This window comes from Lissotriton vulgaris, chromosome 2_1 (assembly GCF_964263255.1).
Source record: "Lissotriton vulgaris chromosome 2_1, aLisVul1.2, whole genome shotgun sequence".
Classification (NCBI taxonomy): domain Eukaryota; kingdom Metazoa; phylum Chordata; class Amphibia; order Caudata; family Salamandridae; genus Lissotriton; species Lissotriton vulgaris.
The window spans coordinates 361545683-361559473 of NC_141687.1; the positions used below are offsets into that span (position 1 = coordinate 361545683).

Sequence of the window (13791 nt, forward strand, 5' to 3'; positions counted from 1 at the left end):
TCTCTTTGGCCCCTTCAACTTCTTCCGTTTGTCTCCTGTCCATACATGCCAACCCTCCCGATTCAGGTGGGAGACTACCGATTTCAAGACTAATCTCCTGTCTCCCAATTCCAGCAGGCAGAAACCCGATTCCTCGGTGGGGTTCAGATGGCAGGGACAGGTCTTGTATGACTCAGATTTTGCACTGCCAGTAACGGTTGTATGATATTACAACGCATTCCGTTGCAACGGATGCCAATGGATGCGTTACAATGTGAATGCCTCTCCCATGCATAACCTTTAGCACGCATATTCCTTTACCACGCATATTTTTACAACGTTTTTCGTTTGTAAATGTATGTACGGTAAGTAAGGGCATACTCTTGTTAAAGGTTATTCCCCTACCCCTAAACCCTTCTTACTAATACCCCGCCCTGCCCTTTACCCTACATTCGAACTCTTTCGGTTTTTTTAATTCTAAAATTCCTCTTACCTCTCCACTTTGTCTCGTCTGTCGTCTGTTCTTCCTGGTTTTTTTTCACGTTGCACGTCGTTAAGAGGAAATGGACGTGAGACTTCTGTTTCCTCTAACGTCGTCGATTGCCTTTATCAGGTGCGTTTTTTGGGGGGAGACCCCCCATGCCCCCTTTTCTTTTCACCTGTTTTTTTTATGGGGGAAGACCCCCACGCCCCCCTTTTCACGAATAGCCTTTACCACACATGCCTTTACTACGTATCTCGTAGTAAAGGTATGCGTGGTAAAGGCTATTCGAGTTAACCACGCATGCGTTGTAATGCATACATGGTTAATTTTATGCTTGGAAACGGCCGCGTTGTAGTGGCCGTTTCCCCCAGTGACCTGCTCCTGCTAGCAAGGGCACAACATTTTTGTCACACTTTCTCTGTCTCCCGTAGCAATTTCTTTGTGCTCCCGGCAGATATGGAAAAAAACGTATATTTAAATTTCTGATATCCGAACCCAAAGCACCACACTTGCAAGTCCCACACACGCCAACTGATCCGATGCACGCCGCTAAAGAAGTCAATGGGAGAAATACATTCTCCCGGTTACGTTTTAAAAATCTCGCAAAATGTTGCTATGTCTGCTCTCCCTCCCCCCTTGCTGCCTCCGGACTTCTTCGCTCCCCCTGTCTCCTCTGCGTGTCCCCCTTCTGCCACTCATCTGCCCCCCACTAAACTCTTCTGGCCCTTTGTTTTCCCCCATGTCCCCTCCTGCCTTCCTCATGCCTTTGCCTTCTGCTGCACTGAGCACCACTGAAAGGCCAGTTGTCTGGTGCCAGAGTGACCAGAGCTTCCAAACTGAAATCTGCATTCTCTGTTACCCGGCGACATTCTGCTGTTCCAGGGCGCCTTGTGCTGGACACTGCCAGGTCACTTGCTCCAGTTTCAGGCAGTGATGGACCCCGGGCCTGGCTGTATTTTTGTGACATGTTTTAGAGAACAGTGGTCCCTATTTTGGAAGGAAAAATGGACAACGACAATAATCATACGCTTAAATAGATCGTATGTCTTTCGTCCAGCCGGACAAGAATTTATTTCAAAAAATAAATTCTTGTCCGGCTGGACGAAAGACATACATTCTATTTAAACGTATGATTATTGTGGTTGTCCATTTTTCCTTCCAAAATAGGGACCACTGTTCTCTAAAACATGTTACTGCCCAAGGTCCCTATGGCATACCTTCTGGGTTTCCCTTGTTTTGTATAATAGTATTTTTGTGACAGGCACATTTTCTGTGTACTGCAAAATGGTGCAAAGTTGGATTTTGGGCCCCAATTTTTTATTTTTAATAACAAAATGTGTCACCCAGTCCACAAAAGTTTGGTCCAGCCTAACGAAAACATTTCTGCTAGCCACTTGCTGTTCTGCTTAACCAAAGCTTCCCCTAATCCTGCTACCTATCACTTGCTACCGGACCTCTCATCTCTTTCTATATGCATTCCTGTGCATGCTTTTTTTTTTAAATTACTGTTTTAAAATGGTTGTCAGCCATCCTGTAATGTAAACTTCACATTAAAATGCCAAGATGACTGCCGGTCCATCATCAAATGTGTCCCTGCACTGCCATCTATCTTGAAGTCTTTTTTTATTTTTGTTGGGAAAACCATCTCAGGATAGCCACCAATGGGTACACATTTGTGGTGATGCATCAGTGGCTATATTGAAACGGTTATTCTCATAAAATAAGAGCTTTCTTAGATGGCTTGCTTTATGTGTGCACGTGTGATGATGCACTGGTCGCTATATAGAAATATTTTTTCCATTTTGGAAATGCAAAGTTAACAAGCACTGGCAATACCAATAGCTCCGCACATGCATTTCAAACATAAGACCCACTGGCTTTGCATGTACCCCTATCCTGGGTTCGTATCCTCACTTTTTGTTGGTCCCTGGCTTTATGCTAATCAAGTGTGTGCAAAGAAGCATAGGCAAATTCCTAGTATGTAAGGTTCAGAATCTGTTGTGTGATCTTGATGGGCACCCAAAGTGTGCCCTCAGTGGGAGTAGGACTATTGCCCAAGTCCTAGGCAAGTAACATTACGTGGTGTAGGCAGCGTGCCAAGTTTTTGTGAATCTTTATTATGATCAGGCCTTTTTCTCTGTATCAGGAGAGATTGTGGGTGACTGACCCCTCCCATTAAAAAAAAGTTTTGCTTTGGGTATACAACATGCGTGGTAGTAGGACTGTAAATGTGATCTGAGTACTAGAACTAGTGGAATCCATTTTGGTTGGCCCCTAATTTAGTATGGCACAAGATGGAGGTTAAATGTAGCTTCCCTGAATGGAGGAAAAGGTATGCCTGCATTTTGGTGGCTGGAGGGCTGAGATTCAGACACTGACGTGAGTAAAGTCAGAGGCGGTATTGCCTTTAGAATTCAGTGAGGCCCCCACCCTAACTCCTTGAGCTGGTTCACCCACTCTCATGTCCGCCCTCCTCCCCCCACACACTCCACGCAGACTATACATGCAAAATGTACCCCAATCTCTTCACTCCACCTCACCTTTTTTTATTTTCCTATAGCAATCAGGGCCACCTCTGGCGCTTACCCTTTCCCCATATTTGTCTCCCCCCTCCTCCTACCCCTCTGTGTGTGCCCGCACCACCCCTACACATCCCGCCCCGTCCCGTCCCACTCCATTCCCCTCCCCATTCTCTTCCAGTCTCGCCCCTCCTTCCCACCTTCCCTCTCCCCCCCCCCCCCTCCTCCTCCAGCCACGCTAATACGCAGATCCACAGGCCCTTGGTAACGGGACCCCCTCTTCCCAACTGAGACCCCATCAATAACCACCCTCTCTTGCCCAGCTAGGCACAAGCAAATCCCCCCAGGATTCCAATCTCCTTCCACCATGCAGGAATGCGGCCAGGCGCCACCCGGAAACGTATCACCTACAAGGAGATATTGAAACTCCCGGACCACATTCCGTCAGGTTCCTGGACATTAATAACACCCGGAATAGTATACAAACGCATACCAATGCGCACTAACTCAGAGGTCACACAGCCTTACCGCCTCACACTCGCGCCTTCCCCTCCCCCTCAGGCAGATTCTCCTTGCCCCAGCACCCTCTCAATCTTCTCCCATATATCCCCTATCCTTTCTCGTTACTAGCATACATGTATCCTCCGAGTTACTGTTATATTTGACTATTGTATCTGATTGTAGGATGAAGATTCCTCATGTTGTATATTCTTACCACTCATTAATAAAGAAATACTACACACACACACACAATAATTCAATAAGGGACTTTTTAGAAAAGGGTGATGATTAGTTCCTCCTGAGGGCTGCCATGTGGTATATGTTAGGGGTAGCACTACACTTTCTGTTGTCCACAGTGAGGACATTTCTAGACAGGACATACCCTTTTATCTGTCCCTCTTTACATATTTAGGATGGCTGATGAATAGCTAGCTTCAGAGATCTCAAACTCCATTGTGCCATTGTTTTGGCTTCCCCTCCTTGGAGCCAGCACCATTGCTTACTGGTGTGAGAGTCATCACAAGGGCTGTGCCTACAGAACAGCCAGAAATGAACATTTCAAAGAGAACCAGCCCAAACCGGTTCTGACACCTTGGACAATGGACCCACATACCTTGTCCGGAAGAAGGGTATAAAAGTTTGGGAACCACACCAGATCATTATGTACCAGTTCCTAGTCCTTTTTGACCAAGAAAGGGAGAGTATTGATGGGCTTGTGTGTGACCAGGGCTGGTGTCTGAATAGCAGCCAGTCTTCCAGACATGGGGGCACATCATCTGAAGTCGGCAACATGCTGGAGAAACTGATGTTCTACTTAAGCGCCTAGAAGCCTACCTGCCTGATGAGGGAAGGAAGCAGAGTGTATGGCATTGTGAAAGGAGAGGCTCTATTGACATATATAGATTATGTCAGGCTTTAATGTGCAAATACTTAGCAACAACATTTACATTTGTTAGTACATTACATCGAGACATATTTGACGTTATCCATGTCTGTTTTATAACTGATGACACTACACAATGTATTTCATCCATATGCCCACATCAGCCTTTTTTTACAGTCATTTCAAACCCTGTCAAACACAATAGACTTACACAAACAAACACATGTAAACTTGCTTTGGTGATTATGTTGATGATGCTGGGAGGAGTGGTGCTAGTAGTAGTAGTGATGGTGATGGCAGCAGTGGTGATGATAGTATGATAGTGGTGGGGATGGCGTTTATAATTGTGGTAGTAGATGGCCGTTGTGGTAGTGTTAGTGGATAGTGGTAGAAGTAATAGTGTTAATAGTGGTGTTGGATGCAGTAGTGTTACTGGTGGTAGTGGTAAGGTGGTAGTAGTCTTGAACATAGTGATGGTCATGAGAATGGAATATGTAGGATATAGGGTTTGTCAGTAAAATAATTATTGGTGATCCAACATGCGGCAGGAGAAGTTTCTCTAAAAAGCAGTGCTGGATGCTAACCCACCTCAGGGCCTTGTAAATAACAACAATGGATGGACAGTGAGGATCAAGGACAGTTCTGAGCCTTCACGAACTAGTTACAAGGAGGGTGTGGTAGACAATTTACCGCGAACCACCAGGAGCCATGGTGAGAAAGAAGGCAAGCAGAGACCAGTGTGAGCCACTGTGATGTGTGACAAGGAGGGAGGGCAGAGAAGGTGCCAAGCAGGGCCGGACTAGCCATAGTGGGCCTCGGGCATTTCTCTGGGAGGCTGGGGGCCAGTTTTGCAGCAGTGAGTGCTTTTTTTTGTTACTGGGGGCCGGTTTTACAGCGGTGCTGCAACAGCGGCCCGAGTACCAAAAGCAGCAGAGCTTCAGACTTGCACTGCCTTCCCGTGACTAAAGTTTTTTTTATATATATCCTACGGCGTTGAAAACAATATAAAAAAAATAATGCTCTCTGTATATATTGCATGGATAAGATAAGAGCGGAGTCCCATATTTATCATTTTTTCACGTAGCGCAATGCAGCAAGCCACCTTGCTGCACTGCGCAAAGTGAAAGGGAAAGGAAAAGGGCAGGAATGAGTCATATTTAACATTGCACAGTGCATACCTGTCCATTCCTAGCGTTCAAATCAAATCCCTTTTAATTGCAAAGTAACTGCAATTGTGACTGCCTGTTTAGCAGTCAAATATAGCAATATTATGGGGCAGATTTACAAGCCCCTTGCGCCGCCGGTGCGTCACGTTGCACAACCTACTGCTTGTTATTTACAAGCACACATAAAGCTACCCTGCGTGACTTTACCTGCGCTTGTAAATATCGCCTTTTTTCACGCAACACTTTGCGTATTAGGGGCGTGGCATGGTTGTTGCTGTGAGTGTTCCCACTCAACACCCATGTCCACTGATGCATTTCCAGATTTACTAGCAATCGTAAATCTGGAAATGCGTCAGAATACTACCCCATCCTAAGGGTGGCGTAGCAAGGTGCAAGGAGGAGAAATGTTTTAATTTCTCCTTGTTTTCTTCCTCTTTAAATGCATGCTGCATTCTACAGCACACATTGGAAATGGATATCACATCAATTGATTGTTTTTGTGCAGGAAGAGACACCTTCCTGCACAAAAACAATCTCCCCACGACGCAGGCATCCTTGCACCATGGTGCAAGGGTACCTGCGGCGGCGCATGGCAGCAGTTTGTGCGCAAGGTCAGGGGGAAGCACAGAGATGCAACATATTGTTGTAAATATGTTGCATCCCTGTGCTTCGAAACTAATGCTGCGCAGCAAAATGACTTGCGGCAGCACGCTGAATTACTTTCTTAGAAATCTGCCCCTATGTGTTTAGAGGATTTCTGACAACTTTTGGGCCGAGTGATACTGCACCTTTCTGCACCATTCAAATAATGACCCTGTTTTTTCTGCAAGGTGACTGCACTTGTGGCTACCTGTTTCGTAGTAAAATATACCATAGCTCTTGTATATTAACTTTATTTTTAACGTGCTTTGTTTATTACAACATTTAGAATTTGATTATAATGACCAAATAGATTACTTTGAAAAAAATCAATCAGATAATGCATACAAAGAAAGGTATTTAGGCATGAATAGGAAATGTCACAAACCTAAGACTAAAGCATCTGCTTTACACAACTAAGCAATAAAAACCAAGCATTCCAGCATACTGTTAGAAGCTGTCTGCCTTTGCATTAGAAAGAGATCTTATTGTGACAGTGAATGTGGCTTAAACAGTGTGAACAGCTTTATGCGTGCAGACAGGGGAAGTGAAAAAAAAAGTTCCACACAAAAGCGAATGAACACAGTAATTGATCATTTGGAACTCATAAAAGGCCGCTTTTAATATATTAAAAATAAAAGAGATTTCACAAGTACAGCACAAGCCCTTTGCAGGCCAAACCTAATAAAAAGCAGATGCTTAAAAATTCAACAGCAAGAGTTTTAACTAGTTTTTAAAAAACAGAACACATACGGTTAGGGCAGGAAACCAGGCAGCATAGTTTAACACCAAATTAAAAAATCTTGACTGTGGTCAGACTACCAGGTAGATCCAGGTTAATCTAGTTGCAACTTGAATTACCAAACCGAGGGCACCGTGTTTATTGAAATAAAATGTGGGTGCTGTCTTGCTATGCGGAGGCATCTTGTCGTTGTCATTAAGGGCACAACAGTCCCCTGAACGAACAGCTCATTACTGTGTGGCACGTGCAGTCCTCTGTCTGTGGCACCGCGAGGGGTCGGGGACTCTGTTCGCCAGGCCCCGCCCCCTGCACTGGAGTCCTGATCGCACGTAGCTCTGCGGCAGATTCAGCTTCAGCGGAGCTCGGTCTGGTTCAGCGTCTTCTCTCCATCCGAGCCAGGAGCAGGTGAGAGTCGAGGCTACGGAGAGAGCGCACAGCGAGAACAGACAGGTGAGACACGCCGCCTCTCTCCCGTAACAAACTGTACTCCATTTTGCCATCCTATTCCCGCCTCCCTGTATTCTACCAGCATCTTCCACGACCGATCGCTGTACCCCAACCTACTACTCCCTGCGCGGCACCCCGACACCTCTCACATCACTTGCATACTTGTATCACCTTCCCATACACCTGCTGCTTCCAAGGGCTATATAACCACAATACAAATATATACAACCTCGCTGCCACACCTCGCATCACATGCACCTTCATGATCCACCTCTCTTTAGATACTCTGCTAAACTGTACCACCTCTGTATATATCTCCAGAATATAACCCTGCTGAGTACCACCTCTCATATCAGTTGCATCCTTAAGAACCACCTCTCCATTTTCATTTATCTCGTATGTGCTACCCCAGTACCGCATTTCATGTCACTTTCATCCTTCGGTACCTCCCCTCCATGTATGTTCTGCACCCCCATCATACTCCTGAGTACCACATCTCATATCACTTGCATCCTTGGGAACCTCCTCTCCGTGTATCTCCTACATACCCATCATACTCCGGAGTACCACATATTACATCACTTGCATCCTTGGGTACCTCCTCTCTGTGTATCTCCTACATACTCCAGAGTACCACATATCATATCACTGGCATCCTTGGGTACCTCCTCTCCGTGTATCTCCTGCACCCTCAATATATCTCGCAAGTACCACACATCATATCACTTGCATCCTTCGGTACCTCCCCTCCATGTATGTCCTGCACCCCCATCATACTCCTGAGTACCACATCTCATATCACTTGCATCCTTGGGAACCTCCTCTCCGTGTATCTCCTACATACCCATCATACTCCCGAGTACCACATATTACATCACTGGCATCCTTGTGTACCTCCTCTTTGTGTATCTCCTTCACCCTCAATATATCTCGCGAGTACCACACATCATATCACTTGCATCCTTGGGTACCTCCTCTCCATGTATCTCCTGCACCCTCAATATATCTCGCGAGTACCACACATCATATCACTTGCATCCTTGGGTACCCCCTCTCTGTGTATCTCCTGCACCCTCAATATATCTCGCGAGTACCACATCTCATATCACTTGTATCCTTGGGTACCTCCTCTCTATGTATCTCCTGCATCCCATCATACTCCCGAGTACCACATCTCATATCACTTGCATCCTTAGGGACCTCCTCTCCGTGTCTCTCCTGCACCCTCAATATATCTCGCGAGTACCACATCTCATATCACTTGCATCCTTGGGTACCTCCTCTCCGTGTATCTCCTGCACCCTCAATATATCTTGCGAGTACCACATCTCATATCACTTGCATCCTTGGGTACCTCCTCTCCATGTATCTCCTGCATCCCCATCATACTCCCGAGTACCACATCTCATATCACTTGCATCCTTGGGTACCTCCTCTCCATGTATCTCCTGCATCCCCATCATACTCCCGAGTACCACATCTCATATCACTTGCATCCTTAGGGACCTCCTCTCCGTGTCTCTCCTGCACCCTCAATATATCTCGCGAGTACCACATCTCATATCACTTGCATCCTTGGGTACCTCCTCTCCGTGTATCTCCTGCACCCTCAATATATCTCGCGAGTACCACATCTCATATCACTTGCATCCTTGGGTACCTCCTCTCCATGTATCTCCTGCATCCCCATCATACTCCCGAGTACCACATCTCATATCACTTGCATCCTTGGGTACCTCCTCTCCATGTATCTCCTGCATCCCCATCATACTCCCGAGTACCACATCTCATATCACTTGCATCCTTAGGTACCTCCTCTCCGTGTATCTCCTGCACCCTCAATATATCTTGCGAGTACCACATCTCATATCACTTGCATCCTTGGGTACCTCCTCTCCGTGTATCTCCTGCACCCTCAATATATCTTGCGAGTACCACATCTCATATCACTTGCATCCTTGGGTACCTCCTCTCCATGTATCTCCTGCATCCCCATCATACTCCCGAGTACCACATCTCATATCACTTGCGTCCTTGGGTACCTCCTCTTCGTGTATCTCCTGCACCCTCAATATATCTTGCGAGTACCACATCTCATATCACTTGCATCCTTGGGTACCTCCTCTCCGTGTATCTCCTGCACCCTCAATATATCTTGCGAGTACCACACATCATATCACTTGCATCCTTGGGTACCTCCTCTCCATGTATCTCCTGCATCCGCATCATATTCCCGAGTACCACATCTCATATAACTTGCATCCTTGGGTACCTCCTCTTCGTGTATCTCCTGCACTCTCAATATATCTTGCGAGTATCACATCTCATATCACTTGCATCCTTGGGTACCTCCTCTCCGTGTATCTCCTGCACCCTCAATATATCTCGCGAGTACCACACATCATATCACTTGCATCCTTGTGTACCTCCTCTCCATGTATCTCCTGCATCCCCATCATATTCCCGAGTACCACATCTCATATCACTTGCATCCTTGGGTACCTCCTCTTCGTGTATCTCCTGCACTCTCAATATATCTTGCGAGTATCACATCTCATATCACTTGCATCCTTGGGTACCTCCTCTCCGTGTATCTCCTGCACCCTCAATATATCTCACGAGTACCACACATCATATCACTTGCATCCTTGTGTACCTCCTCTCCATGTATCTCCTACATCCCCATCATACTCCCGAGTACCACATCTCATATAACTTGCATCCTTGGGTATCTCCTCTACGTGTATCTCCTGCACCCTCAATATATCTTGCGAGTACCACATCTCATATCACTTGCATCCTTGGGTACCTCCTCTCCGTGTATCTCCTGCACCCTCAATATATCCTGCGAGTACCACACATCATATCACTTGCATCCTTGGGTACCTCCTCTCAAAGTATCTCCTGCATCCCCATCATATTCCCGAGTACCACATCTCATATCACTTGCATCCTTCGGGACCTCCTCTCCATGTATCTCCTGCACCCTCAATATATCTCGCGAGTACCACACATCATATCACTTGCATCTTTGGGTACCTCCTCTCCATGTATCTCCTGCATCCCCATCACACTCCTGAGTACCACATCTCATATCACTTGCATCCTTGGGTACCTCCTCTCCGTGTATCTCCTGCACCCTCAATATATCTCGCGAGTACCACATCTCATATCACTTGCATCCTTGGGTACCTCCTCTCCATGTATCTCCTGCATCCCCATCATACTCCCGAGTACCACATCTCATATCACTTGCATCCTTGGGTACCTCCTCTCCATGTATCTCCTGCATCCCCATCATACTCCCGAGTACCACATCTCATATCACTTGCATCCTTGGGTACCTCCTCTCCATGTATCTCCTGCATCCCCATCATACTCCCGAGTACCACATCTCATATCTCTTGCATCCTTGGGTACCTCCTCTCCATGTATCTCCTGCACCCTCAATATATCTCGCGAGTACCACACATCATATCACATGCATCCTTGGGTACCTCCTCTCCATGTATCTCCTGCATCCCCATCATACTCCCGAGTACCACATCTCATATCTCTTGCATCCTTGGGTACCTCCTCTCCATGTATCTCCTGCACCCTCAATATATCTCGCGAGTACCACACATCATATCACTTGCATCCTTCGGTACCTCCCCTCCATGTATCTCCTGCATCCCCATCATACTCCTGAGTACCACATCTCATATCACTTGCATGCTTGGGTACCTCCTCTCCGTGTATCTCCTGCACCCTCAGTATATCTCCCGAGTACCACACATCATATCACTTGCATCCTTGGGTACCTCCTCTTCATGTATCTCCTGCATCCCCATCATACTCCCGAGTACCACATCTCATATCACTTGCATCCTTGGGTACCTCCTCTCCGTGTATCTCCTGCACCCTCAATATATCTTGCGAGTACCACATCTAATGTCACTTGCATCCTTGGGTACCTCCTCTCCGTGTATCTCCTGCACCCTCAATATATCTTGCGAGTACCACACATCATATCACTTGCATCCTTGCGTACCTCCTCTCCATGTAACTCCTGCATCCCCATCATATTCCTGAGTACCACATCTCATATCACTTGCATCCTTGGGTACCTCCTCTCAAAGTATCTCCTGCATCCCCATCATATTCCCGAGTACCACATCTCATATCACTTGCATCCTTCGGGACCTCCTCTCCATGTATCTCCTGCACCCTCAATATATCTCGCGAGTACCACACATCATATCACTTGCATCTTTGGGTACCTCCTCTCCATGTATCTCCTGCATCCCCATCACACTCCTGAGTACCACATCTCATATCACTTGCATCCTTGGGTACCTCCTCTCCGTGTATCTCCTGCACCCTCAATATATCTCGCGAGTACCACATCTCATATCACTTGCATCCTTGGGTACCTCCTCTCCATGTATCTCCTGCATCCCCATCATACTCCCGAGTACCACATCTCATATCACTTGCATCCTTGGGTACCTCCTCTCCATGTATCTCCTGCATCCCCATCATACTCCCGAGTACCACATCTCATATCACTTGCATCCTTGGGTACCTCCTCTCCATGTATCTCCTGCATCCCCATCATACTCCCGAGTACCACATCTCATATCTCTTGCATCCTTGGGTACCTCCTCTCCATGTATCTCCTGCACCCTCAATATATCTCGCGAGTACCACACATCATATCACTTGCATCCTTGGGTACCTCCTCTCCATGTATCTCCTGCATCCCCATCATACTCCCGAGTACCACATCTCATATCTCTTGCATCCTTGGGTACCTCCTCTCCATGTATCTCCTGCACCCTCAATATATCTCGCGAGTACCACACATCATATCACTTGCATCCTTCGGTACCTCCCCTCCATGTATCTCCTGCATCCCCATCATACTCCTGAGTACCACATCTCATATCACTTGCATGCTTGGGTACCTCCTCTCCGTGTATCTCCTGCACCCTCAGTATATCTCCCGAGTACCACACATCATATCACTTGCATCCTTGGGTACCTCCTCTTCATGTATCTCCTGCATCCCCATCAAACTCCTGAGTACCACATCTCATATCACTTGCATCCTTGGGTACCTCCTCTCCGTGTATCTCCTTCACCCTCAATATATCTCGCGAGTACCACATCTCATATCACTTGAATGCTTGGGTACCTCCTCTCCGTGTATCTCCTGCACCCTCAATATATCTCGCGAGTTCCACACATCATATCACTTGCATCCTTAGGTACCTCCTCTCCATGTATCTCCTGCATCCCCATCATACTCCTGAGTACCACATCTCATATCACTTGCATCCTTGGCTACCTCCTCTCCAAGTATCTCCTGCATCCCCATCATATTCTCGAGTACCACAAGGTACCCAAGGTGAAGAAAGCCCGTATAGGTGGCCGCCGTTTTTCGGTCAACACGGGAAAAAAATGGAACGCACTCCCCCTGAGCCTCAGAGCAGAACATAACCTCCTGAGATTCAGGAAATCTCTCAAAACCCTACTCTTTCCCTGAGCCATTTTCTCTCCTGACTTTCTCCCCCCTGTGAGTAAGAGGTTCAGCGCTGGGATACCTTCTAGGTGACTACGCGCTTTAGAAAAATCTAAAATAAATAAATAAATAAATAAATAAATATCACTTGCATCCTTCTGGACCTCCTCTCCATGTATCTCCTGCACCCTCAATATATCTCGCGAGTACCACACATCATATCACTTGCATCTTTGGGTACCTCCTCTCCGTGTATCTCCTGCACCCTCAATATATCTTGCGAGTACCACATCTCATATCACTTGCATCCTTGGGTACCTCCTCTCCGTGTATCTCCTGCACCCTCAATATATCTCGCAAGTACCACACATCATATCACTTGCATCCTTGGGTACCTCCTCTTCGTGTATCTCCTTCACCCTCAATATATCTCGTGAGTACCACATCTCATATCACTTGCATCCTTGGGTACCTCCTCTCCATGTATCTCCTGCACCCTCAATATATCTCGCGAGTACCAAACATCATATCACTTGCATCCTTGGGTACCTCCTCTCCATGTATCTCCTGCATCCCCATCATACTCCCGAGTACCACATCACTTGCATCGCCATCTACCACCTCCTCCATGTATCACCTGCTTGCCCGTACACTGCCGCCGGGGCACCTCTCTTATAACATGTCCGCCCCGGCTCAATATGCGCCAGTACCCGCTTGCCCCCCCACAGGCGCGCAACACCCATTGGGCTCACCGGGCTTCAGCCCCCCCCCCGTCGCCTCCTCTGCCCGGGCTAAGATTACACGCACTGAAATGGTGCAAGATAGCATCCGATCGGAGAATGATTTTTTTAATGCTTTCTGAGAGGCCCAGCAGCCTGAGCCAGCCAGCCTCTGCTTCAGTGAGTGACCTCCTGCCCCAACCTCT

The 13791-nt window shown here is 47.0% G+C and overlaps 1 protein-coding gene across 1 annotated transcript in view; it reads left to right on the plus strand.

The window, feature by feature from the left end:
• Nucleotides 1–7226: 7226 nt before the first annotated feature.
• The window catches only part of ALDOC (aldolase, fructose-bisphosphate C), a 115109-nt gene continuing 108544 nt past the window's right edge, over nt 7227–13791 (plus strand). The window contains exon 1 of the mRNA XM_086955160.1: nt 7227–7363. The gene's annotated coding sequence lies outside the window, so the exon portion shown is untranslated. The remainder of the gene's footprint in view (nt 7364–13791) is intronic.